The 22,768-nt window shown below is 39.4% G+C and overlaps 1 protein-coding gene across 3 annotated transcripts in view; it reads right to left on the reverse strand.

Annotated features, from left to right (window-relative positions):
• Positions 1-22,768, reverse strand: part of SNTG1 (syntrophin gamma 1) — a 902,129-nt gene that overhangs the window by 566,925 nt on the left and 312,436 nt on the right. For all 3 annotated transcript variants that reach the window (XM_086695809.1, XM_025922739.2, XM_086695810.1), the window contains exon 3: positions 16,340-16,415. The gene's annotated coding sequence lies outside the window, so the exon portion shown is untranslated. The remainder of the gene's footprint in view (positions 1-16,339; positions 16,416-22,768) is intronic.

A 22,768-nucleotide genomic window follows, 5' to 3' on the forward strand; every position in this document is an offset into this window, starting at 1 on the left:
AAGTTTCTAGTGGTTTTAAAGTAATATTTTCATTATGCTTTGAAATTCTAAGCCATTTCTAGATTTAACTAAACCTAAAATGCATAAAAGCTCATTTGAAAACAGATCTTGTTCATTTATTAGACTGTGGTCTATTCCCCAATAAGGCCCTGGAATCTTTTCTTAGACTTTCATTTCTGCCATCTTGTTCCTCTTCAGATCATCAAAGACATCATGTATAGAGCCACAAGTAGTCTGCATTCATGAAAGATACTCATTCAATTACAATAATTCATATATTTTTGTTACTAGACATATCCTCTATCCCTTTCTAAACTCCAACAGCACCGAAATGGGAACAATTGTGTTTTCAATAAACTATACTGGTGCATGTTTTGACCAAGGAACTTCACCTTTATATTCAAAGAAGGAAGGTAGAGTGCTTGAAGGCTTTAGCAAAGTACTTAAAGTAATGTCATTGTCTGAATATAATCTGTATTTGAGGAAAAATACTGAGCTTTCAAATGACAAAAAATACATTGAAACCACAGGGAAGTCTCCAAATTAAAACCAATAGTTTAGTATTTTCTTACATATTAAACATGTAGCTCGGTTTTACGATAGATTAGCCAATTCTGCCTTCATTGCTCGCTTTACCTGATTATAGGGATTGGTATTTGAGGCAGAGTACAAATTTAGCTCTTTTGTTAATATGGTAAATAAATAGAGGGAACACACCAGAAGAAAAAGACATGATTAAATTTGTATATTTCTGTCAGAGGTAATCCCATGCCCGTGCCCAGGCACACCGTAACGTTTGGGCTAGGCGTAATTAGAACTTAACAGTGGAAAAAAAAAAAAGAATTTAGCAATGGAACGAGGCTAACTTCCAACGGAATGACACAACTAAGGCTCAAAGAAAAGAAGCAAATTTCTCAAATTCATGAAGTAGATGAATGAGTAGATGAATAAGAAGACTCCTTCATCCCAGGTAGTAGAACATATTGATGCCAAACTGTTTCTGGTTGGTTCTAAAACAAACAAAAAAAATTTGTTGCGATTTTCTGCTGTGCCCAGCATGAGTGTCACGCTTGTACTCAGACTCTCCACGGCTTGTCCTAGACTGGCCGTCTCTGGACAAAACGGGCCACACTTATCCATCCCCTTGTCGTCTCTAACTCCGTGCATCCAGTAATACTGGGAGGTAAAATGATGTGGCAATATGTGATTTGGACATCTTGGGTTTTTTTTTTTTTAACCCTGTCATAATACACTAATTTATTGAAAGTACAAACATTTGATAGCCAGTCGTGTCACTGGTCTCATCTCAAGAATAATTTCCCCCTCATAATTCTGCATTAGAGATATGGCTTTTTCAATATCATTTGAAGCTAATTAACCAAAGAAGGCAGAGTAAGTAATTTGCCAAGCTATTTCAAATTGCTCTTGTGAATAAACTGAATAATACTGATTGATCTGGCATACTGGGACAACCTATGCCAAGAACTCACTGTTTCAAAATTAATAGAAATTAGCAAACCATTCTTCTCCCTTTGTCCTACAATGTTGATTCTGATGAAACAAAAGTGAGAATAAAAATCATTCTTAGGATAAAATCTTGGTCGTCTTTCCATTACCAAACAGCTACATATACTGCAGGTTGTTTGACATCAGAGAGACTTTTGTCCCCTGAAAAATCACAGTAATATATTTTTTTTAAAAAAAAAACCTATCCTAATGTTTTTCACAAAAAGTTCCATAGACCTACGAGCTTTCAAAGAAATGAGTATTTATGATGCATGGCAAGACAGATGAAAACAGAAAAATACTGAAATGGTAAAATTTGAAAAAAGAAAAAAAAAGAGCAGTAACAGAAAAATAAGCTGCCTATCTAGAAAATACTCTAACCCAGCATGGTTTATTGGCAATGAAAGGCAAGCTGTTTGTAGTATAATTGCACCATTCCATCTAAGCCCAATTTACTCTTATTATCTTGTCATTGCACCTTTTTCCTACAGATATTCTAGCTACCTGACTTCATCTACTGAAAGAGTGAACAGGTGGCCGCCTCATCACTTGGAGCCCGTTACACTGTGTTGCTAATAGCTCTTGCCCCAAGTGACCAGGCATAGCACGTCTGTGATGTGTGCAGAATCTTGCTGTGTCTGTCAACAGGAAGCATTAAACTGGCTGACAGATCTTCTACAAGAGCGTGCAAGAAGCTTGATTGAAACAATGCACCACTGTATCGCACAGGCAACTACAGAAACAGAGTACTTTCTGTGACTATACTTTTCTCAGACTTTCAAATGGAAAAGAACATCCATTTGATTGATGACCTGTTAGTTACAGCCAATTCGTTATTCATTTTCTCGGAGAAAAGGTAAATCAACTAGAGCTATGCATTCAAGCTGATTGGAAGTGGTCACACCCTTACTGATGTTACTGACGGTACCAACAGCAGACTTAAATCACTATGTCTTTATTTTAATTGTACACAGCTATTACTTATTAATTGAGCAGAGCAGGTAGGATGAGTTCGAGTTTTTGAGTTTGTGACGTAAAAAGTTGTCTTTTGAAGATAACTTCAAAATTTCATTTTATTTTTTTGACACATTGAATAAAAATTAACCTACATGGTAACCCTAAGAACTGAAAACATGGAACATGTTTCATGGAACATGGGAACCCTTCTTCATTCCCACTGCCCTCTTTGATATAGGAAGGTGAAGACTGTAAAACACAGTGAGCAGCTGAATTTTGCACCAGACCTGGCATCTTATACAGTGAAACATAAAATTGTTCTAGGAGGAATCAGAATCAGATTGCTGACCTACCTCTAGAAACACTCAGTTAAATCCACTAGTCACAAGCTCCATAAAGGCAGTGATTTATAGCTCATTCATATTTGAATGCCTATGGTTGACAGAGAACCTAGTATACCTGATGAGTATTCAACACGTACTTTTGAATGGGTGAATGAATGAAAGCCACCAAATAAATGTTATGGATCATTTAATTTTCAAATGGAAAATCAGAAATACCCATAACATAATCAAAGATGCTCCCGCTATTCACTAAATAACCTCCACTCACACGTGCTCTAGAGGCAAACTAACTTAGAATTTTATTTAGAATAGAATCTAGAATGGGGATTCCAAGAACATCAATTCTTAGATCTACTACCAATAGCAATTTAAGATCCTTTCTCTTTTTATTTTCATACTTTTTTTGTAAAGATACGATACATTATGCCTAGAATATTCAATATTCATACTTACTCAAAATTGTTTTTCTTCTGAAATATATTCAATATTCAATTCTACTGTGTGTGTGTGTGTGTGTGTGTGTGTGTGTGTGTGTGTGTGTATATATATATAATATTATATCACAAAGTAACTAGATGCAAACAGAATTAACACAGCATTCTGGCATGGTCTTATAGTGTCCCTGGTTATTGGAGGACATAAATGTGAGAACATGAGGGCTAGCTGACCGGCCTACAAGCTGGACCCAGGCTACTAGAAGCTCCACACCTCTTCTCATGTTCTTAGAATGCACATCCCATCATTCCCGCAACAGAAGTTTTTCCAAAGACAGCCTTGAGACAGCATAAAGAAGTGGCCTAATGCTCATTGTCCCCATCCTGCTACGCTCACTTCTCTCCCAGGCTGCATCTGTGGCCTTATGAGGAGTTCCCTTTGATGACGTTGGTTGAGAATGAAAAAATTCAGGCTTGGTTTATAGGTGTAGCTGTGTGATATTATAGGCACTACGCACAGGTAGACAGATGGGGTGCTACACCCTCATTCTAGGAGAGTCCTGAAGGCAATAATAAAGTAAAATCTTACCGGTGGGCAGAATTTGGATCAGTATACCTACCTGGTTGCTCGGTTTGCCTGGAAGAAGAGATGATTTACGATCTGATTGATTTGTGTGCTGAGGCTAATGGCTTGGGTGAATGGTTAAGAATTTGAAGAAGTATGACAGGAATATCTTGACAAGGAGGTCTAGGAAAGGGGGATATGGGTGGTCCAATCTAGGATGGTGTAGAATGTGAAGATATTTGAATGATTTCAACAAGTGACTTCAGCAGAGGAATATTTTAATAAGGATAGGACAACCCATTCTGTTGATATCACTTAGTCTCTTTCCCCAGCCATTACTGTTATATCCCATGCGCTAGTGAACAAAATGGTCATGGAGGCAGTGATGGAGGCCATTCATGGGCTGAACAACATGGGTTTCCATTCATCCAGGCTGAACTGGATACAGCTACTGCTAGTACGACACCATTTCCTGGGGTGATCAGCTAGCTGACAGGTGGCAGATTGTTTATATTGGACTGCTGTCATTATGGAAGGGGGAGCATTTGGCTCTTTGTGGAATAGATACTTACTATAGATATCAATTTACCTTCCCTAACTATGGTGCTTGTGTCAAATTACCATCCCTTTCTTTTTTAATTTTATTTATTTTTGAGAGAGAGACAGAGCACTAGAGGGGGAAGGGCAGAGAGAAGAAGACACAGAATCCGAAGCAGGATCCAGGCTCTGAGCTGTCAGCACAGAGCCCAACACAGGGCTCCAACTCACAGACCACACGATCATGACCTGAGCGGAAGTCAGACGCTTAACCAACTGAGCCACCCAGGTGCCCCTCAAATTACCCTTCATAAACTTAAAAAAATGCCTTCTTGGGGCGCCTGGGTGGCGCAGTCGGTTAAGTGTCCGACTTCAGCCAGGTCACGATCTTGCGGTCCGTGAGTTCGAGCCCCGCGTCAGGCTCTGGGCTGATGGCTCGGAGCCTGGAGCCTGTTTCCGATTCTGTGTCTCCCTCTCTCTCTGCCCCTCCCCCGTTCATGCTCTGTCTCTCTCTGTCCCAAAAATAAATAAACGTTGAAAAAAAATTAAAAAAAAAATGCCTTCTTTAACACTATGGTATTACTCAGGATTGCTTTTGAGCACAGAGCAAAAGTGTGGCAAATGGTCCAAACGTACAAATTCTGTGAAACAATTGCATTATGAGTTTATACCGAAATGGCTTTATACAATTTGATGCTTCCTATTTTTTATTTTATCAGCTATATAATGAGCCAAGGAATACCACCTCCTCACAGGGCTAGTCCAAAAATTAAATAAAAGTTTAAATACAGCACTTTGAAAAAATCATTTAGAAATTGAAAGTGAAAGATTTAGTATTTAAATTCATTTAGTAACATTATTTGCTTATTATTTGATGGATGTTACATTGAACACTTCACCTGAATTATCCATTTATTCTTTCCATAACCCTATTACCTATAAGGGAACTAAGAGTCAGAGGGTTAAGAAGTTGTCAGAGGTCTGATAGCTGGTGAATGATGACATCAACTTTTGACCTCTGCAGTCTAAATCTAGAGATACAACTTTCAACACAAGCTACAAGTATTTCCTAAGCACACTTTACAACTTCATCACTTTATGAAAGGCATTGATCATCCTCAGAAAAATTAATGTCACAAACTATCCACTTGAATAAAAAAAAAAGCCTCAAAGTGTTCTTTGTTACACTAAAAATGAACAGTCACAGTTTTAAAATATTGGTAAAAATTGAGAACCTCATGAGAATAAATAATCATGAGGAAAAAAGAATAACTCATAAATTCCATGAAAAATATATTTAAACCTGAACTGAGAGCATTTTAACATTTTTTTTCCAAGATGTTCAATATTATAGCAACTATAGCCATTGTTTTGCCTTTGGGGCTCCAATGTATGTTGTTGAAACGATCTTTAACGCAATATCAATGGTATTGAATTAATGAGGCATGAAGGAGGATATTTTAAATGGAGAATAAAGGAATATATATATATATACATATATATATATACATATATATATTAGACCTCTATAAGAAGGGTTTCAGTGGAATGGTATTTCAGGAGTGAATAAATGAATAACAGTTTCAGGAATGACTAAGATATGAATATTTGGAAACACAGAATAGTTACAACTACTTTGAGGAGTTTGGCAATTTGAGGAAAACAGAACTTTCAGACTACACTAGAGGGATAATAAGTGGAATTAAAGGAGGGGTTTTATTGTTAATTTTCAGACACAGCCATGTTTATATTGTGATGGAAACAAAGAAATAGAACAGAAGGAGACACTTGGATAATTCAGGAGGAAAGTCCTTAAGCTGGTGAAGAAAGATGGAATCCAATATGAAAAGGAAGAGTTTGGGGCTCAGATGGGAGCATAAACATTCCATTCACAGTAACAAGAGAGAGATAGGTAGGGATGCAGGCAGTTTGTCAGAGTTCCTCAGAAACAGACAAGGCAATTTACTTCTTATTGCTTCTCTTATAGTAAAGTGAAAGCAAGATTATTAGATATAAATGATGGGGGGAGGTTTGCTGAAAATGTTGGGGAGAATGAAGATATAAAGAGTCAACTGAGACAAATGATTACTAACAAGTGATAGTTATGAGTTGACTGAGGTTTGGACTCAAAAATTAAAAGTGGACTTACCAGCATGAGTGTATGTTTTCCTCTACCCTATTCTGCTACTTGGGTAAGCAGGTGGAAAGATATTTTAATGTTGGTTAAGGTTTTTCCCAGTGAGTATTAGAAAAGGAAAGAAAGGTAAAAAAAAAAAAAAAAAATAGATGCACGATCGGTACTACACTGACACATTACGGAATCCAAGTTAGATAAGATGAATGTGAAGACATAACTGGTGACAGACAGTGATAAGGGCAAAAGGTTGATGGATTAGAAGTCCTCAGCAAACTCTAATATAGAGTCACTAAAGTAAGGGAATTGTAAAGGTAGCATATAGAGTCAAAAAACAGACTTTGGTGACGGTACAGCAAAAGGCGACAATGCACTCTTAGAAATTAACAGAACTGGTGGTTGTGGAAGAAGGGACAAATGACTGAAAGGGAAGAGGTGGAGACCTGAAAGCTCAGAGTTTCAGATCTTCTACATAAATGCTAACACACAGTGACTGCCCAAATCGTGTAGAAAAACACCATTAGACAGATGCTAACATCTTTAGCGAATGAGCAACAGTGTCCACGTTTCAGTAGATGGTATCATCATGTATATTAGCAATAAAATCTGACGGAATGCATTGCAAAGGAGCAGCAGTCTATAAGAAAAGGAAGAGGGAACAAATCGGGGAAGCAACGAGCAAAGAGGAGCAAGGTGAACACATGTCCGCCTCCAGGTCTAGTGGCTCTTGAGCCGTACAAGAGGCAATCACATCTGAGAAGTCTGCAGAGGAAATATTGTCCCCAGGGGACGTCCAGGTTAGAACTGGAGCATGAGGGTGAAGGGAATACTCGTGGCACTTGAAGAGATACAGATTTTGCTGCTGGCCAAAGTGAATAGTAGAGACAATAGTTGGAAGGTTCAGGAGATCAGGAAAGGTGGGGAGACTGGGCAGATTAGGAATTACAACCTTCTGGGATGAAAGGGTAAAAGGATCTGGTCCAGAGTTGGCCACCACTTGGTATGAAGCACTCGTGAATGTTGAGTTTCTCGGGACAGTGCCTCTGCAGAAAGAGGAGAAAGGAAGGCATCCATTGAGTCTGGTCTCCCCATGGTCAAAGACTTGTTTTGTGGATCGTCAACTCTTTTTGTTTTTGTTTTTGTTTTTGTTTTTTTTGATGTCTCATCTCACTCAGAAATGTCCAGGAAGGAGACAACAGCTGAAGGGTACAACATGCAGAAAGAAGATAAGGAGCTGGTGACTTGTACCTGCATAAACTATTTCCAAGTCCAGATAGACGTGACCACTGTAGGAGTGACTGAATTTGGAATCAGTGACCAAAAGACATAGGTGAAACCAAGAGAGTGTGAAGTAATTCTAAGAGGTGGGTGTCTGTGTGTGTCTGTGGACACATATTTTTCAAGGAAAAATATTTTCTTGTTATGGTTGGGGCCATTTTTATCAGACATAATCATAAAATAATTTTCATTTAGTAACATCTACCCATATTTTATATGTTGATCTCTTCCATTTCATCTTCATTAATTATGTTATTTAACTGAGGACTCATTCCTCAGATTCTTCATACTCTGAACTACTAAATATAGTCGGGCCATGCAGTGAAAAAATATTGGATAGTTAACTGAATCCTGAAGAGGCAATTCTTGATCCGCCATTATCTCAATATATAGATTAGGGGAAATGCCATTGGCAATAACAAAACCTGCCATCCGTATATCAAAAGCTGGATGCTGCACTGAAATTAAAAAAAATATATGAAGTGCCATACAAATGACAGGTGAATATTATATATTCATTTCTCTCTGACTCTTCAATACATAACAATTTAGACCAGGATTCTCACTTTGTAGATGTCATTTGTTTTTAAAAGAGTTTGTTCATTTGGATCTAACTTTATAAAACAATCTTATGTTCTTATTCAAATGTTACCACTTTGCTCCACAGAGTTCAGGAATTATATACTGTGACACACAGGTGTAGGATAATTTTGAAAATCTGGCTTCATTTTTAAATAGCACAATAATTCTTGTATTATGTCATGACATTCATTTCAATGGAACTGTGTTTCTTCATTGGGCCAACTGGCCTCTTCTCAAACTGTTGATTTCCTCCAGTGTTATTTAAAAATTAATATGTGGAAACATCCAAATTGGACTTGTAAAAGACTAAAAGGTAATATAATTCAAAAGCACCTCATTTTTTATACATCTGTCACTAAGTATTATCCATCAGTAAAAAATCTTACAGATTTGAATTTTGCATTTTCTCACCTAGTTTAAAAAAGAAATTAAAAACCTGTTAACCAATATTCATTGTACTAGTGTTATTTTCTTCTCTAAATACTCAAAATGTTAACTTGTTGAATCAATGAATGTTGTAAATCCCAGTTAAACTCAATTCAATTAAAAAAATAATGAGAATGTATGGTATGCAAATAGCACCTTATGAACTCTCCTGAGCCTCCCTCTCTGCCTATTTATAGATGTGGAACAATGAAAATGCTAGCCAAATGGTTGCTCTTGGAGCTTTAGTATGTGCAAAAACAAGAATGCTAGAATTATATCAAGATAATTAAAAGAACCAGGGGTCAAATTTATGTTAAAGTCCATTAGGAAAATCAAACACAAAGTTCATGTCCAAATAGCTAGACGTAGTATCTGAGGGGTGCAAGGGACAGAAAAATGAGATGGGAGGCGAGAAGATGTGTAGAGACACGGAATCTGAGCCAGATTTAGATAATTGGAAATCGTGCCCAGGGAAGTTGCCACCAATAGAGACTGGAGACTCCTGGTTCTGACAGGCTGGATAAATTTAGCTGGACTAAACAGTATTGTTAGTAATAGAGTAAATCCAATACGCTCCCTTCAGGAGTTCACAATTTGGTAGGGAAAACAGACAGAAATAATCTAAAATGTCATCACGTATGTGTATAGGAAAAGAATAATTAATTAGGATTGGGACATCTGAAAAATTTGTGGAAGGTGGTAGGATTTGTGTTTGGTTCTTACACGATAAGGAGGCTTTCACTAGAGTAAAAACCATTCTTGGAAAGAATTAGTCCATACAGGAGCGCCTGGGTGGCTCAGTCAGTTAAGCATCTGACTCTTGATTTCAGTTCAAGATATAGATCAAGATATAGATTTTTTCCATTCAAAAATAGACCAAGATAGGAAGAACCAAAATAATCATCAGAACATGGGTGAAAATACAGGAAGAGTGAATGGTTGTGGATGTTTCGAACAGCTGGTATTTCAAGAGTAAGAAATGTCCAAAGAAATTATGTGCCCACAGTTTGCTGAGAGGTTGTTGATCAAGTATTGACGAGGTCTACATACCATGAGTTGATGAAGAGGCCTCATATTGAATCTGTTCATCTAGGCATCATTTTGTGTTATTTATAATTGCATTTTCCAATTTGTTCACTCTAAAGCTTAAATGTTAGGCACCCCTAAAACTTCCTCCAGGTTCTCAGTTTTGGGGGCGGGGAGGGAGGGAAAGGGAGAAGGAGGAGGAAAACAAGGTGGGGGAGAGTCAAGAGGGGCAAGGGGAAGAATAAGGAATCTCATCTGGTTTCTCCAGGGGCCACTTAGTCTTTCCTTCATAAAACTTCCCACTAATTATGACTACTTTTTTTTCTGTTTGACACACATAGATTTATTATTTTTAATTGAAAAGTTTTTCTTTAAATTTGAAGTTGAAAAGTTTTGAAAAGTTTTTTCTTTAAATTCCAGTTAGTTAACATACAGTGTCATGTCAGTTTCGGGTGGACAACATAGTGCTTCAACACCTCCATACATCGCCCAGTGCTCACCAGCATTCTGCGAGTGCCCTCCTTAATCCCCATCACCTATTTTACCCATTTAGGTCTTTTGTCCATTTGGAATTTATGACTACTTTAATTTTGTTAGTAACTCTTTCATGTCTGTGTCCCCCACCAAATATCCCTCCTGATGTATATTTGTTTGATACTGTGTTAATAAGCTCTATTGTTTTTTGGGGGGAAAATGTCTCTACTCACTACGAGAGTATATTTTTTAGGTGTGCTAATGTCCTGGTTCCTAATTTTTAAGAAGACACTAGAGAAGCTAAATATTTACAAAAACACATGAAATTTTAGAACTGACAGTATCATTTGCTGACCAGGATGTGGAACAGTAGGAGATCTCCTTCACTTCTGGTAAGAATGGAACGTGCCACAGCCACCTTGGAAGAATGTATAGGTTTTTACAAGACTCTCTGTCTTCTTACCGTATGATACAGCAGTGGCATTACTAGATATCCAGCCAACTGATCTGAAAATGTATTAAACCTTCATTTAAGTTTATGGAAGCTTTCTCCATAATTTCCTTCAGGGGTAGGCGAATAGATAGACTGTGGTACATCTATATCGTGGCACATTATTTGGATAAAAAGGAAGCCACGGAAAAAAAACACGATGGCTCTTAAACGCATTTTGTTAAGTGAAAGGATTCGGGCTGAAAAGGCTACACGCTCCATGATTCCTATTGCACGACATCTGGGAAAAGGCAAAACCCTGGAGATGATGAAACAGAAGCAAAAACGAAAACAAAACAAAAACAGCGGTCTCCAAGAATTCAGAAGGAAAGGAGGAGGGCGAAAGAGGCGAAGCACAGGGAATGTGGTTGGGTGGTTAAGACTCTGCATGACACTCTGGTAAGAGCTACGGGACGCCAAGTCTCTGAAACACCTACGGAACGTTAGTGCACAGTGAACCTGAAGGCAAATTAAATCAAGTGTGGGGCTCCTGTGTGCTCGGGGGCCTCTCTGAGGGCACCCTTCTCCCTCCCACAGTCACCCCTGAGCCGGTCTCACTGGCCAGTGTTTGCCTGATGGGCTGGTAATCCTTTAGACTTTGCCTGGGGCAACCAGTGTCTCTGAGCAGACGCTGGGAAGCCGGGGACTCCAGGGGCCCAGTTAGGCTGGACCGTGGGCTCTAGCTTCTGTAGCTCTTCCTCCGTGGGAAAAACAGAGACTATGCTAGAGACAGGCCCTTGTGCGCAGCAGTAGGAAAGGCTACTGGGAGGAAATAAGGCACCGACGGCAGCAGAGGCTCCATATCCATGGGAATGGTGTGAGCCATCTCCAGGAATAGTCTAGCCCCAATGCAAGGAAAGCAGCGAAAGTTGAAAACCTGGACAGGACTGAGAGAATGTGGACAGTATATGAACTAGGTCCATTCTGCCAAGCGGGCGCTGAATCCCTCCATCATTTTGCTTACCATACTCCAGGATTTCCCCAATATTACTCTGTAGCTGTGATACAGGGACGAGTGCTAAAGTCATTAGATTTATGACATTTCTTTAGACCTTTTTGTTGTTGTTTCCAACATCACCAAAGGTATCTGATGGCGACCTAAAGATTCTCTTGTGAATCTTCTTCACAGGCAGACACAGATAACGTGACTATGTACCTTGAGCCCTGAGAGGCCACCAGTAGTCTTCACGTGGCCGGAATTAACCAATCTTCTCTTTGCTGAATTTTCCAGAATAGGGGGAGATGGAATTACCAAGACTAAAGCAACCTACATTAACCTGTTCATGAAAGAAAGCAATACCAAGAACTACTAGAAATCTACTCATACTGGCTGGGAAATGGAAAGGAGAGTACATTTTTTAATGTAGCCAGGTTTTTCTCAACTATGGGTGAATGTCTTTGAAATGCACAGAATGCTGCTTCAAAAATATTTTCATCAATTTATTAATTTTTCTGAAATATTTACTGGGACCCTATACCTCTTGGCATGATGGTAGATCCTGGGGTTACAAAAAGAAACTCTGATGTCTTCCCTGGAACTCTCATGAAAACAGAAAGCAAACAAAACCAAAACAGGAGTCAGCAGGGCACCACATGGCTCTGCACCCTGGCCAGGAGCCACACCTCCCACAGGCAACTTATTCAGTCAAATCCCTGTTTAAAAAGGTAGATGGGGAGCACGGCTTGGCCAAAAAACATTAAGAAAGTTTTGTGTCCAAGGCTAAACTTCTTTTGTGTTTGATAATTGTGTCACTTTACCCAGGATAGACAATAGAGCCAGCAAAACCCAAAATAAGAGATGTTTGATCACCGAAGCCAATGACTAAACTCACAAAGAGGACTGAAAGCACTGGGGATTTGACTAACAATTCCGGTGGCAAATGGGCCCAGAGATGTTGCACCCTGGTAACAGATGCAGCATGCGACACAAAGGGAATGGGCTGCAGAAAGACCAATGGAAATATGTCAAGAAGAAGAAGAAAAAATCAGATGCTCAGACATCCCTGACAGCACAGAAAAGCAGTACGAGCATAAAACCTATATATTCAAATATTAACTGTTTATATTATAGTAGTCTTGTTCTGGCAATTTAAAAAAAAAAAAAAAGCCCAGGAAAATTCCTTTAGCCAAGTAGAGAGGGCAGGCGGCACAAAGCAGGGACAGGTGACCAGGCTGGGACAGCTGCTCACCCAGTGGACATCCAGGTTGCGCTTGCTCATGGGGCTGTTTTCCATTCAAACATAAAGCCCGGTGAGCTTTCCATGTGGACAACTATGAGCATGAATACTTGGGAGGCACAAGTGAAATTCTACAGGTCGGGTCAGAGACTAGAAAAAAATCCAGTGACAGGACGTGCTAAGACGTGTCATTCTTGAAACAGTCCATATGTGCCAAGTGGTGAGGTTTTGGGGTGATAGTGGAATTTGTGGGGTCTGGAGCCGGCGGCCAAGAAAGAATTCTTGAAGATGTTTTTGGTGCAAAAAAGCGATTTTATTAAAGCACGGGTATAGGACCTGTGGCCGGAAGAGCTGCCCCTGGACCGTGAGGAGGGACTGGTTATATACTGGTTATATGGAGTTGGGGGAGGTAAAGTCAGGGGAAGTTTCCAGTGAGCCTTTCGTATGGTAAAGAAGACTCACAGGATACTGGAGGCCTAACTATTGTCAAGCTAAGGTTGTTTTTCCCTCTAGCAAAGCATTAGCATTAAGACTGTAGAGAGTTCTTGGAGCAATTTACTCTGCTTGCCTCAAATATTTGTCAATGGGTTGCAGGTTATAAGGAAATTTAGTTCTGTCTGCCATTTCCTTCTGCCTTTGTTTCCCACATCACTATGGAGGGATGATGTTGGGGCTCCAGGAAACGGAGTCTATAGGTTTCTGGAGATTAGCCTATTGATAAGATTGCCCTTTTCTTGTGATTCACTAAGATATTTGTAAATAGATGGAGACTCGGCCCTGTGGGACTTTGATCTCCCTCAGTTAACCATTTGTTTTTCCCCTTTCCTTTGTTCTTGGCCAGCCAGGAGTGCCCAAGGGATATCACACACCTGGGGTGGGGGTGGGGGTGGGGGGAAGAAGGCAGAGGGGCAGGGTTTGCAGCCTCTTATGCTCCCTCATCACCAAGTATCAGAAAATAGGCCATGTGGGTAGGCTGTGTGTTATTAGACCACATTTAGTATTTCTCCTCTTTACTCATCCTGTCTCAAAACAATATCAATTGAGACGTGTTGCTTGCCAACAAATTATGTTAAACTAAAAAAATTTTTTAAAAAACATGAAAGCAAAGATACCTACCTCAGAAAATAGAAAAATGTTTGAAATGTATTTAGAGATATTTTTAAAAATAAAATATTAACTATTTTTTGTGAGGTGCTGTGACGATGGAACCACCATCTTCAAATGACTTTTCAGTACTCTTCTTCCACAGCCTTTCTCCCTGCTTTCATTTATGATATGTAACTTTCCTCAGGTTACAGACGGAATCTGCAGGGTATGATATTCTGAAATCCTGTCCAGCGAGCTTTCCACAAGGGTGAAGTGAAAGCATACAGGGGCCAGGCCTGACACCGGAAACCTCAGTAGGTAACAGACAATGTCTCTTGCAGAGCAATCACTTGCCCCTTTCTGGCGAGCACAGCATAGTTTTGGCAGTTCCCACTTCTTTTATGTGTTTAATTTTTTTAAATCTTTATTTATTTTTGCGAGAGAGAGAGGGACACAGCATGAGCAGGGGAGGAACAGAGAGAGAAGGAGACACAGAATCCAAAGCGGGGTCCAGGCTCTGAGCTATCAGCACAGAGCCCGACGCGGGGCTGGAGTCCACGAACTGGGAGATCATGACCTGAGCCGAAGTCGGACGCTTAACTGACTGAGCCACCCAGGTGCCCCTGAGTTCCTGCTTCTATGGTTCGCTCTCTGCCTCTGTTTAAGTTAACACTTCCACATGGGCTTCCAAACGAAGGCCTGAAATGCCAAAGAATCACAGGCTTCCAGGAAACAGTGATAACCATCAGGTTTGTAGGGTTTGGGGGAGAGAGGAGCGGATTCAGAGGCAAGGAAAGGCAGTGCTAGAGAGGCCAAGTAGTTCTAGAACACCCACTCCTGTTTCAATAACATTTTTTTATCACCCCTCTCCTTCATCTTTTGGGCTTGCCTGTGATATTTTATTTGAAGAAAAGACCTAACTATGCACACAGTCTAGCAATGAAAAATCATTTGAAAGCCTTGAGTATAATTTTCTGTTGCACTAGAATGTGTTCTTTGTGCTTCCTCGGAAAATGTGCATTAGAATTTTCTGAGCTTATGCAAATGTCGACAATGATTTGTGTTTTAGGAGGAGGACAAAGACTACCTGCACTCGGGTGGTTAGGGATCAGGATTCGGTGAGAAAGGAAGTTTTAGGGATCCATCCCTATCTGGGTGCCGCGGTGATTAATAGAGCACTACGCGGCTTCCATTAAATATTATTTTTAAATATTTAGAATATTCAGTACCCAGAACAACTCTAGATCTAATTGCTTATAATCTTAAGTGGCTCCAAACCTTGCCGCACTCCTTGAGAACCCAGGCTGCGACATCCATTTATAGGCCAGCTGCGCAAACGCATCTCTGGTCCTAGAGCTCTATGGTCCTCGTGACACACGGACATATATGCAAAAGCATTCCTGCCATTTTAATATTACGCTTAAATATAACTTAATACCACAATATGTACACAACACGCCTTTCAGTGTTAACATTCCTTTAAACATAATAGACGACGATGAGTTTCATGATTCTCACTGAAACCACAACGCAAGTGCTCGCATGACAGGATATAAGGACTCAAAGACACTGTGAAAATTGGTGAGGAAAGTAGCTCTAGTGACTTTAATCCTAACCTTTCGTGACCATGCTCTGCTTTTTCTAGCAAATAGAGTATGAGCCCTTCCAAAAGTAACATTTGTCCTAGCGCTGAAGTCAGAGACCTACTCAACTCCCACCTGCCTGGCCTATGACTCAAGTTCCCTTACTGAAAGCATGTTTCATTTACTTTACAAATTTTCATTACACTTTCTCTTCCTCTCTTCTGAATAAACAGCAAAGAACGTGATCATCCCCAGGACTCTGGTGTTGTGAAGCATTTTACAGCATTTTGCCAAGGCCCCCCTTGTATGGTCACCCATTTACCCTTTCTCCAGGACCGCACTGTCCCACACTGCTGTGGGACATCAGTTCTCACCTCGATGAGAAGTCATGGACCCCTCGCCTCATGAAGCAAGCTTCAGAAAAAACTAATTTATATTGCTCCTTCCTCTAAATGGTGCTCATTGAAGGAACAACATAAATTTAATACAGTTGCTTAAATAAATATGGTGGAAAGCTACATCCAAACACAGTCTAACACTGAACACTGCCACGTGTTCAGAGTGCTGCTGCCCCTCCCGAAGTCAGGAAAGTAAAAACAAAATGAGTTTTGTTATATGGTTCTAGAGCAAAGAAGCTTCATAAAGCTTACTACTGAAGCGAACAACTTACAACAGAAATGTAGAAAAATGATTATTTTTTTCATTAAATGACTCACATTCTTGAACAGTAACGGTCTTACCTGAATTTAGGTAGAGCAATTATTTTCCCTTTTCAGATGTCACTTCTCTGGCAATCTCAACATTCTGGAGAGCAGTCTAGATGCAAAAGCAGAAATAAAAAGTCCTATGAGCATTCAAAATAGAAGCAATAAAATCTACACACCGAAATGTGTTCATTTTATCCGTAAGGAAGACATGCATCCCATTTCCATGTGTAACATACTCGATTTTTACCAGATTTCTTTGTGAATTTCTGGGAGTAACTCAAAACCGTGTGAATCATCAAGAGGGAAAATAGCATGATGAGTATTTCCCAAATGGCTAATGTTATAAGACTGAATTCTGCAGAACACATTTTGGGGAAATTGGCTTATAAAAAAAGTACAAAAGCATATTTGGTAATCTGCCCAACATTGTATCTGCCAGTAGTTGGCATTTGGATATAAGCTGCCGATTCCACAGCCCTTAGAATTAGACTCCGAGTTTAAATTATTGATAATATTTAAAAGCACTCCTTGTGAGGAATGGCGTATTGATTTGATGCCATGAAGTGATTATTTTTAATGAGGCATAGCTATTAACTCGGTTTTATCATGAAGGAGAAGGGGGTTAGCTTCTACACGTCCAGGCCCGGGCAACAGCTTGCTAATTCCAAAGGCCAGAATGATGTGTCAGCTTTGGCCACTTCATTTTTAATGCTCCCGTTTATGCTATTTGTCCTCTCGTGAACTCAGTTGTAGCTTTGAGTACTCAGTAGTACTACTTTTGAGTAGTACTCAGTTTGTACTACTTTAATAAAAGGGTAGGCAGGTGAAATGTCACATTGAATAGAGCAGTCCTTATCAAAAGAAGTTCCAAAGGCATACAGCTGGCTGCAGAGAAACTGCGTAGCGCATCAAAGATACATCTCTGATTCGAAAGATGCATCCAAATTCTGAACCCGAATCAGATTTATCCAGAGGCCTATGAATATGAATATATGACTTTTTAATAAGCTCCACAGAGAAATCTGAATCTCAGCCATGATGAGAACCCTAAAGAGCATATAAGCTTCTGGGCTATGGTAGGAAGAATTCTTGATGGCCCTCTAGAATCCCACGCCCTCGTGTACGGGCACCTGTAGGATCCCTTGACCGCGATCCCATGACTGTGGGCTGAGCTTGTGGCTTTGCTTTGTTTGTTTGTTGGAGGGTTTTTTTTTTATGCTTTTAGTTGGTTTTATTTTTTTGAATATAATTTATTGTCAAATTGGTTTCCATACAACCCAACAAGTGCCCTCCTCCACATCCATCACCCACTTCCCCCTCTCCCCCACCCCGCCATTAACCATCAGTTTGTTCTCAGTATGTAAGAGTCTCTTACGGTTTGCCTCCCTCCTTCTCTGTAACTTTTTTTCCCCTTCGCCTCCCCCAGGGTCTTCTGTTAATTTTCTCCAGAACCACATGAGTGAAAACATATGGTATCTGTCTCTCTCTGCCTGACTTATTTCACTTAGCATAATGCCCCCCAGTTCCATCCATATTGTTGCAAATGGCTGGATTTCATTCTTCCTCGTTGCCAAGTAGTATTCCATTGTATTAAACCACATCTTCTTTTTTTTTTTTTTTTCCAACGTTTATTTATTTTTGGGACAGAGAGAGACAGAGCATGAACGGGGGAGGGGCAGAGAGAGAGAGGGAGACACAGAATCGGAAACAGGCTCCAGGCTCTGAGCCATCAGCCCAGAGCCTGACGCGGGGCTCGAACTCACGGACCGTGAGATCGTGACCTGGCTGAAGTCGGACGCCAACCGACTGCGCCACCCAGGCGCCCCAAACCACATCTTCTTTATCCATTCATCAGTTGATGGACATTTAGGCTTTTTCTGTAAGTTGGCTATTGTTGAAAGTGCTGCTATAAACATTGGAGACAAGTGCCCCTACGCATCAGCACTCCTGTATCTCTTGGGTAAATTCCTAGCAGTGCTATTGTTGGGTCATAGGGTAGATCTAGTTTTAACTTTTTGAGGAAGCTCCACACTGTTTTCCAGAGCAGCTGCACCAGTTTGCATTCCCACCAACAGTGCAAGAGGGTTCCTGTTTCTCCATATCCTCTCCAGCATCTATAGTCTCCTGATTTGTTCATTTTAGCTACTCTGACCAGCGTGAGGTCATATCTCAGTGTGGTTTTGATTTTGTATTTCCCTGATGAGGAGTGACGTTGAGCATCTTTTCATGTGTCTGTTAGCCATCTGGATGTCTTCTTTAGAAAAGTATCTATTCATGTCTTCTGCCCAATTCCTCACTGGATTATTTGTTTTTTGGGTATTGAGTTTGGTAAGTTCTTTATAGATTTTGGATACTAGCCCTTTATCCGATATGTCATTTGCAAATATCTTTTCCCATTCCATCGGTTGCCTTTTAGTTTTGTTGATTGTTTCCTTTGCAGTGCAGAAGCTTTTTATCTTGATGAGGTCCCAATAGTTCACTTTTGCTTTTAATTCCCTTGCCTTTGGGGATGTGTCACGTAAGAAATTGCTGCGACTGAGGTCAGAGAGGTGTTTCCCTGCTTTCTCCTCTAGGGTTTTGATGGTTTCCTATCTCACATTCAGGTCCTTCATCCATTTTCAGTTTATTTTTGTGAATGGTGTAAGAAAGTGGTCTAGTTTCATCCTTCTGCATGTTGCTGTCCAGTTCTCCCAGCACCATTTGTTAAAAAGAGACTGTCTTTTGTTCATTGGATACTCTTTCCTGCTTTGTCCAAGATTAGTTGGCCATACATTTGTGGGTCCAATTCTGGGGTCTCTATTCTATTCCATTGGTTTATGTGTCTGTTTTTGTTCCAATACCATACTGTCTTGATGATTACAGCTTTGTAGTAGAGGCTAAAGTCCGGGATTGTGATGTCTCCTGCTTTGGTTTTCTTCTTCAATATTACTTTGGCTATTTGGGGTCTTTTGTGGTTCCATACAAATTTCAGGATTGTTTGTTCTAGCTTTGAGGAGAATTCTGGTGCAATTTTGACTGGGATTGCATTGAATGTGTAGATTGCTTTGAGTAGTATTGACATTTTAACAATATATATTCTTCCAATCCATGAGCATGAAATGTTTTTCCATTTTTTGTATCTTCTTCAATTTCCTTCATAAGCTTTCTATAGTTTTCAGCATACAGATCTTTTACATATTTGGTCAGGTTTATTCCTAGGTATTTTATGGGTTTTGGTGCAATTGTGAACGTGATCAGTTTCTTTATTTCTCTTTCTGTTGCTTCATTATTGGTATATAAAAATGAAACTGAGTTCTGTACATTAATTTTGTACCCTGTGACTGCTGAATTCATGTATCAGTTCTAGCAGACTTTTGGTGGAGTCTGTAGGGTTTTTCATGTAGAGTATCATGTCTTCTGTGAAAAGTGAAAGTTTGACTTCATCTTTCCCAATTTTGATGCCTCTTATTTCATTTTGTTGTCTGATTGCAAATGCTAGGACTTCCAACACTATGTTAAACAACAGTGGTGAGAGTGGACATCCCTGTCATGTTCCTGATCTCAGGAGGAAAGCTCTCAGTTTTTCCCCATTGAGGATGATATTACCTGTGGGCTTTTCATAAATGGCTTTTATGATGTTTAAGTATGTTCCTTCTATCCAGACTTTCTTGAGGGTTTTCATCAAGAAAGGATGCTATTTTCTGTCAGGTGCTTTTTCTGCAAGTATTGACAGGAACACACTGTTCTTATCTTTTCTTTTATTAATGTGATGTATCACACTGATTGGTTTGTAAATATGGAACCAGCACTGCACCCCAGGAATGAATCCCACATGACCATGGTGAATAATTATTTTTATATGCTGTTGAATTCAATTCGCTAGTATCTTATTGAGAATTTTTGCATCCATATTCATCAGGAATATTGGCCTATAATTCTCTTTTTTTGCTGGTGTCTGTCTCGTTTGGGAATCAAGATAATACTGGCTGTGTAGAATGAGTCCGGAAGTTTTCCTTCCATTTCTATTTTTTGGAAGAAATTGAGAAGGATAGGTTTTAACTCTGCTTTAAATGCCTGGTCGAATTCCCCAGGGAAGTCATCTGTTTCAGGACTCTTATTTGTTGGGAGATTTTGATAACTGATTCAGTTTCTTCACTGGTTGTGGGTCTGTTCAAATTTTCTATTTCTTCCCGTTTGAGTTTTGGAAGTGTGTGGGTGCTTAGGAATTTGTCCATTTCTATCAGGGTGTCCAGTTTGTTGGCATATGATTTTTCATAGTATTCCCTGATAATTGCTTGTATTTCTGAGGGATTGGTTGTAATAAATCCATTTTCATTTGTGATTTTATCTATTTGGGTCATCTTTTTCTTTTTGAGAAGCCTAGCTAGAGGTTTATCGATTTTGTTTATTTTTTTCAAAAAACCAACACTTGGCTTCATTGATTTGTTCTACTGTTTGTTTGTTTTTTTGTGTTTTTGGTTTTTTTTTTTTTTTATTCTATGTCATTCATTTCTGCTCTGATCTTTATTATTTCTCTTCTTCTGTTGGGTTTGGGGTGTCTTTGCTGTTCTGCTTCTACTTCCTTTAGGTGTGCTGTTAGATTTTGTATTTGGGATTTTCTTGTTTGAGATAGGCCTGGATTGCAATGTATTTTCCTCTCAGGACTGCCTTCGCTGCATCCCAAAATGTTTGGATTGTTGTATTTTAATTTTCATTTGTTTCCATATATATTTTAAATATTTCCTCTAATTGCCTGGTTGACCCATTCGTTCTTTAGTAAGATGCTCTTTTACCTCCGTGCTTTTGGCGGTTTTCTAGACTTTTTCCTTTGGTTGATTTCAAGTTTCATAGCACTGTGAACTGAAAGTAGGCATGGTATGATCTCAATTCTTTTATATTTATTGAGAGCTGTTTTGTGACCCAGTATGTGATCTATCTTGGAGAATGTTCCATGTGCACTGGAGAAGAAAGTATATTCTGTTGCTTTGGGATGTAGAGTTCTAAATATATCTGTCAAGTCCATCTGGTCCAGTGTATTGTTAAGGGCCATTGTTTCTTTACTGATCTGTGTCCAAATGATCTGTCCATTGTTGTAAGTGGAGTCTTAAAGTCCCTTGCAATTACCATTCTTATTAATAAGGTTGCTTATGTTTGTGATTAATTATTTTATATATTTGGGGGTTTCCATATGTGGTGCATAAACATTTATAATTGTTAGCTCTTCCTGATGGATAGATCTTGTATTTATTATATAATTCCCTTCTTCATCTCTTGTTACAGCCTCTAATTTAAAGTTTAATTTGTCTGATTTAAGTATGGCTACTCCAGCTTTCTTTGGACTTTCAGTAGCATGATAGATAGTTCTCTATCCCCTCACTTTCAATCTGAAGGTGTCCTCAGGTCTAAAATGAGTCTCTTGTAGAGAGCAAATAGATGGGTTTTGTTTTTTCATCCATTCTGATACCCTGTGTCTTTTGGTTGGCTCATTTAGTCCATTTACATTCAGTGTTACTATAAAAAGATATGGGTTTAGAGTCATTGTGATGTCTGTAGGTTTCATGTTTGTAGTGATGTCTCTGGTACTTTGTGGTCCTTGCAACATGTCACTCACAGAATCCCCCTTAGGATCTCTCATAGGGCTGGTTTCATGGTGATGAAGTCCTTCAGTTTTTGTTTGTTTCGGAAAACCTATATCTCTCCTTCTATTCTGAATGACAGGCTTGCTGGATAAAGGATTCTTAGCTGTATATTTTTTCTTTTCATCACATTGAAGATTTCCTGCCATTCCTTTCTGTCCTGCCAAGTTTCAGTAGATAGGTCTGCTATTTTATGCAGGCCTATGCATCTACCTTTGTACGTTAAGGTTCGTTTATGCCTAGCTGCTTTCAGAAGTCTCTCTTTATCCTTGTATTTTGCCTGTTTCACTATGAAATGTCATGCAGAAAATCGATTCAAGTTATGTCTAAAGGCAGTTCTCTGTGCCTCTTGGATTTCAATGTCTGTTTCCTTCCCCAGATTAGGGAATTTCTCAGCTGTGATTTGTTCAAATACACCTTCCACTCCTTTCCCTCTCTTCTTCTTCTGGAATTTCTATGATACGGATGTTGTTATGCTTGACTGCATCACTTAGTTCTCTAATTCTTCCCTCGTGGTCCTGGAATTTTTTATCACCCTTTTTCTCAGCTTCCTCTTTTTCCACAATTTTATCTTCTAATTCACCTATTCTCCCCTCTGCCTCTTCAATCCGCACTGTGGACGCCTCCATTTTATTTTGCACCTCATTTATAACATTTTTTTAATTCATCGTGACCATCTTTTAGTTCCTTCATCTCTGCAGTAATAGATCCTCTGCTGTATTCTATGCCTTTTTCAAGCCCAGCGATTAATCTTATGACTATAATTCTAAATTCTTGTTCAGGTACATTGCTTATACCTGTTTTGATCAATTCTTTAGCTGTCACTTCTTCCTGGAATTTCTTTTTG

This window comes from Puma concolor, chromosome F2, assembly GCF_028749965.1.
Source record: "Puma concolor isolate L17-30 chromosome F2, mPumCon1.1.hap2, whole genome shotgun sequence".
NCBI classification, from domain to species: domain Eukaryota; kingdom Metazoa; phylum Chordata; class Mammalia; order Carnivora; family Felidae; genus Puma; species Puma concolor.